The sequence below is a fragment of the Brassica napus genome, chromosome C4 (genome assembly GCF_020379485.1).
Source record: "Brassica napus cultivar Da-Ae chromosome C4, Da-Ae, whole genome shotgun sequence".
Classification (NCBI taxonomy): domain Eukaryota; kingdom Viridiplantae; phylum Streptophyta; class Magnoliopsida; order Brassicales; family Brassicaceae; genus Brassica; species Brassica napus.
In genome coordinates, this window is record NC_063447.1 from 53,613,429 (window position 1) to 53,619,351 (window position 5,923).

General features: G+C 38.9%; 1 pseudogene; it reads right to left on the minus strand.

The window, feature by feature from the left end:
• Positions 1 to 725: 725 nt before the first annotated feature.
• Positions 726 to 3,210, minus strand: LOC106448763 (annotated as a pseudogene).
• Positions 3,211 to 5,923: the final 2,713 nt, after the last annotated feature.

Here is a 5,923-nt window from a genome sequence, read left to right on the forward strand (position 1 = left end):
TCATAAAACTGCAACTACAGATATTCATTTCATCGATAAACTGGTTCGAAATAGGATCTTCTCTCTCAGTCGAGGAAGGAGAAGTCGTCAATAAGGCCATGACAACTTGGTTTGCCTCTCGGCAGTCCTAGTTTAAACGTTCTAAAGCTTTCACTACGTTTAGTATCTTTACTTATATTAGAACATTTTTACTTATATTAGAACATTGAAAACAATGTCACACATGTTGTAAAATTTTTTTTTTGAATTGACTAAATTTAACATTCTTTTAAAAAACATGTTTTTTTTTGGCAAAATGAAGAGGTTCGTGGCTTTTAGGCAAGACAGAGGGACTGCTTGTTATCGTAACAAAGGATGATGTCGGTGTAAATGCTTGCCTTGAGATATACTATTACATCTTTCAGATTTCCACTCTATATATATTGTTGGAACAATTTTGCAATCCTACATTGCTATGGTTTGGAGTTACCAGATGGTTTCAGGACTAGTCATCCTTACAGCATTCCTAATTTACCCAAGATGGAGCTATGCTTTCCTTACTAAATACCCCTAAGTAGACTGAAGCTGCGTTGCTATTAGTAATTTGACAATACCCTATTTGCGGACAAACAAATGAAATGTACCCTCTTATACTCTTAAATCTACGATATAGGCCCAACAGAAGATCCATAACCCCATGATGATGGAATATTTTCGTCTTTTTCACTAGACCAATTGCAACCATAAGGATTTAACGCTTTTCACCACCGTGACTATAATAAACACGCATATACATCATTAATATGCACATATTTATATTTATTAGTTTGTATAGAATGTTTACTTAGACGTGATGATGGACGGTCTTAACTATATGGTGTCTTCCTGAGACTCGTCGAGAGGGAAACACGTCTCATCACCGCCAGTGTTCCATAGAAAATTAGCGTAATTAGCGGCATAGAAAGAGTTGGTGGGATCGGCATCGATTGCTTCCAAGAAAGTCTCCTCAGCAGCCCAAAGATCGTCCCGTGCTCTCCATAAGAACGTGGCGTATTTGCTCAGGGCCTCTGCGTCTTTCGGTTCCACTTCTACCGCTCTTTTGAAGTATTCTTCTGCTCTGTTATACAAATATCATGTGAGACACTAATTCACTAGATATAAAAGAATATGAGATGAACAAAATCAGAAATTTCATCAGTATGATGTTTAATGAGGAATGCTACATGTTTAAAATACTTTACTAAGCCTCGGCTTACTCGAACTCCAAAAGCCTAACTGAATTTTATAAATATCGAATTTTTTTATATATTTGTACTCAAAAGAACTAAATCGAAAAACCAATCAAACGGCCACACCTACTTACTACCAACGAAACTACAATACTAGTACTAATTAAGCTTAGATATATTAAAGCCAATGAAAAAAACATGTGTTAGTTTGTTTGGGTGGTGAATAAATCTAGACTAGAGGACAGATTGTGAGGCAAAGACTTCAGACAAAGCCACCTTTTAACTTGTTGGATTCTGGTGGGGTGTCTTTAAAGCTCCACCGTAAACTCCACTATCATCAGCCCTCAAAGACTCGAAGCTCATTGGCTTGAACTAATCTTATGTCTTTATTTATTCCCCGCTAGATATTTTTATGCACTGTCTTATTACTCCAAGAGGAAAAGAAATGGTTCAACTCTCTTGGTCGAATATATTCTGCTGATGATTTAATTTAAAAAAAAAATTAAATTAAATTTCCACAATTATGCCCCACTAGTGAAATAGAGAAATCATCGAGCACTACGCCTACTTTTGACTGTTAGCAACAACTTGCAGCCTCATAATTCACAACCCAAAAAATCTACTAGGAAGCTTCGAACGAACCTAACTTCGAGTTTACAAAATAAAATCTAATAATTAAAAACAAAATTTAACCGAAACAATGATTAAGATGTGACAGTAAAAAATTGTTTGTTTACCTGTCATAGTCATTAGAGACGATGTAGAGGAACTGAGCATAGTTAGCGAGAAGCAGAGGATTATTAGGCTCTTGAGACAGTCCTGTTTGGTAGAGAAGCTCTGTTCTGAAGTAATGAATGTCCTCATCTGCTTCTTCTACTCGAGCATCCAAAGGAGACACGAACCGCTTCCTCGTCCCGTGATCCAACAGTGCATCGTCTGTATTTGAAAACTGCATTTGCTCTGCTTCCTCCACAACCGAATTCCACAGCCTGAGTTCGTCTTGTCCCGACACTGATGTCTCCTCTGACTCTGTTGTCGTTGACCCGAGCGTTGACGAGACTCCTTCGGGTATGCTTGTTCTGAACTGTTCTGATCCATCATCGCCATCAGTTCCGCTCAACACGGCCGGATGTTCCCGCCGCCGCCGCCATTGTTGTTGCCGCCACAGGGAAGCCGTATTCCCGTTGGGAGACGATACAAAGAACGTTTTGACAACCGATGATGAATCGAACTTCTCGGGTGTTAGCTCTGTCACGGTGGTGGTGGTCGGAGGAGGAGCGGCTGCGGCTGCGGCTAAAGCAGAGTTGCTACTGATAGAATAAACGGTGAATGAAGTTCGCGAGGAGTATCATCACATAGACCATCAAGGTAGGGGTGGCGGAGAAGACCTGCTGGAACAGCCAAACGAAGGAAGCGTGCATCTCTTCTCTAACTCTAAGCAAGATCCCTTGCAAGTCTTCGTAGAAGAGAACCTCTCTCATGTGCAGAGTGAAGCTCTGGAGCTCTCGGATCATGAACACCATCGAGGAGAAGGCCTTGCTCATCGCCGAGAAGGCGTTGCTCTTCTTGACTCCTTCCTCCCATTTTCTCTTCTTCTTTATCATACGAATCGAGAGAGGAAGGTCCACACTGTTCGCTTTCATTTCGATCTCGATTGAATCCATTTGTTTTCTTCTCGTCGTGGAATCTGAGAGTTAGCTCTTGGATCTTCTTGGAGAACTCTTCGTCCGAGAAGGGATCTAGGCTTGCGCTGCAAGCTCTTCGAATCGAATAGGTCCTTGTCGGTGTGGATGGTTGCCATAGCTCGCAGGACTTGGAGCGATGGAGCTTTGTAGGAGTTCCGAAGAGAGCTGAGCGGTTCAGTCTCTGACAGGATGGAAACGGCGCGTTGTGACGTCGTTTGAAGGAGATGAGATGGCTCTGGAAGCTAGGGTTTGAGAAGAAGAAGAAGGATGAGCCGCCCATGAAGGAAGGGCGAAGTGTATCCTACTTTCACTCCCATTTCAAATTTTCGATAGAAAATTTAGATTCAACTTTCTCGGGAAAATGCTGAAGCACGAGAGAGGCAAGTCAGCTCCAACTTTAGTAAGTGGAACGCGGAGAGAGAGAAGTGAGACGATGAGCTTTATATACACAGACGCGGAGCAAAGGGGTTTGTTTTAGTTGCACGAGTTTATCAAAAATATTATTTTATTTAATTAATTGAAAAATAAATACTAGTACAAAATATCGCCGGGTTAGAGCCGGTTGAACAGCGACGCGCCACGGAACTTGACAAACAAGTAGCCGGTCCCTATAATATGATTAACCGGAGATTCATAAGAATTTTCATTTGACGGTTGTAAAATAAACCACGTGTAAAATTGATTTTCTTCTCCAAACTATTGGGATTCTAGTTTTCGTCGTTTTTCTGATTTACTGAAATACTAAAAAACTAATCAACGGTCTCGGACATGCCATGTAGACAGACTAGTGGGTCCGCAGTTTACATGTATTTTGGTAACTGTTGCGATTACGTCTATGTTCATTTTCTGTTTGGTACTCTCTTTTTTTCTTTTTCTTTTTATTACTCAAGATGTGCTAGTCGCTCTTGGTTTAATACGAGTTACTATGAGCTATAATGATTGTACCAGATAATTAAACAAGTGATGAGTGAAATGCATTGCTCGTTTGGGATTCATGTCCAATGGAAAGGAAAGTGAACTACGTTGGTTAGTTTATCGTATGCGTAATGCGTGTATCATTTGAGATATATTTCGAGCTCGTTATATATGGTGAGCCCGTAAGTAATTCGTATAACTACATGTCAAACCTAAGTTAAACCATCAATGTCAAAATCAATTGAATTCACTTAGGTTCTGCCATCATTTACAAAACCAACCACTCTGAACCAACCAAACGGAACCCATAATAAACAAATGTGATAGATAACTTGTTTGAACGTGCCAAAAGCCTAGAGGGGTGAAAAATCGACGATGGAGAAGGAGGAGAACAATGTGCACCAACTTGGCCATAAGATAACGTCGTTGAGACAAGGACGTCGGAAGAAGAAGTGAAGAATTGACGGCTTCCTTTGGTATCGCTCTATCTTCTTAACGGTTGATATTTATTCTTCTTTCATTGGACTCTTCTCACACATCGATATAATTTATTCATTCCCTAGGTTCATTTAAGATCATTTAATGCATGTACGGTGGAATCTTTCTTCTTTATTATCGTCTATATTTGGACCGTCGAGAAAATTCGTAAAAGAAAAAATTGAGGAAACATGGATTTTATATGATCTTTAAATCGTCTCGTGACTAGTGTTGGGCATATCGAAATATGTAACTGTTGTTAGATTTAGTATTATAATTTTAAAACATGCAGTTCAGAGGAACGTAATTATCTCCAGCCTTTCATTTGTTGTACGTCTAATTCATACATAATTTTCAGTTATTCTCAGTGTGTGCTGCTCTTATTTTACATTTACCATATTACTTATTTCGGTTATACCAATCATATGTTCGTTAGCTTTCAACTACGCTAGTAACGTCTCAACTTTAATTGATGTGTGGTGTGATTGTATCGGAAGAAGAATGTTTGATGTAAAATGAGAGCAAACTACTAAGAATAGCCGAACATTATGTATGAATAGGTGTATAACAGATAATATCTTCCTCTTCACCAAAAAGAATTCTCTTGCTCTAATTATTAGTTTGGTTATAGTATTGTTCATACACAGATCTAGAGGTACATACACATACATTCAGTCATAGAAGTTATTAAGCAAGTTATTCATGATTTGATCTGATTTAGATGCATCAAGCGCCAATGGTAATATTAGATATACATCTAATATTGTATGACTGCAATCGTCGGAGACGAACAGAAGATGTAAAATGCGAAACATATAGATTGAAACTTTTTTTCCTGAATAGACATAACAAATCAAGTTGTTCTTATCGCAATAAGTTAAACTTTATTTTGGGCTATCCTTAATTATAGGTTCCAATAATCTTATTTGGCTAAACTCAAAGTTAAGTTAAGGTTCTAGAATCTCTTTAAAAAAAATCATAAAAAATCATCACCTCCTCAAATGTTCTAGAGATCTCCTTTGGATAAGTATTAGTAGAAAAAATCTAGATATTATGGTAGAGAAGTTCTAGAGATTAAGATAAGGTTTGTAAGATATTTTGTACTTTTGGAGCCTATAAATAGCTCACTCCTCTCTCATTTGTAATAATAAGAGAAGTTGAACAAGAAAGTTTCTTAAAGAAAAAATGTGTTCTACTCAAAGTTCTCTAATCTCTTCGAGAGTTCTTTCATATTATTCTTCATACTTGGAAGTTTCTTGTTTCTTTCGGGTTCTAGGGTATTACGGTCTCTGGGCTAGTGCTAAGCACTATCAAGAGTGGTTTCCCTATATGGTATCAGAGCTATTCTAATCTCGTGCTCATCAAGATCGGGGTTTAAAGAGAGCTCGGGTTTATTCGAAGTATGGAATCAATGAGTCGTGTTGTTGGATGGGATGAAAATCTTAAACCAATCTAACTATCGGTTATGGAAGTCATGCATGGAGTCATACTTGGTCAGTGAGGACTTATGGGATGTCGTTGGTGTAATAGCACAACACCACCAAGAGGAAATGCTTGACAACCCCGGGACAGTTGGAAAGGCATGCCCCCGGAAAGCGACAACGGAGCGGACACGGAAAAGATGCCAAGGCGGAGTTT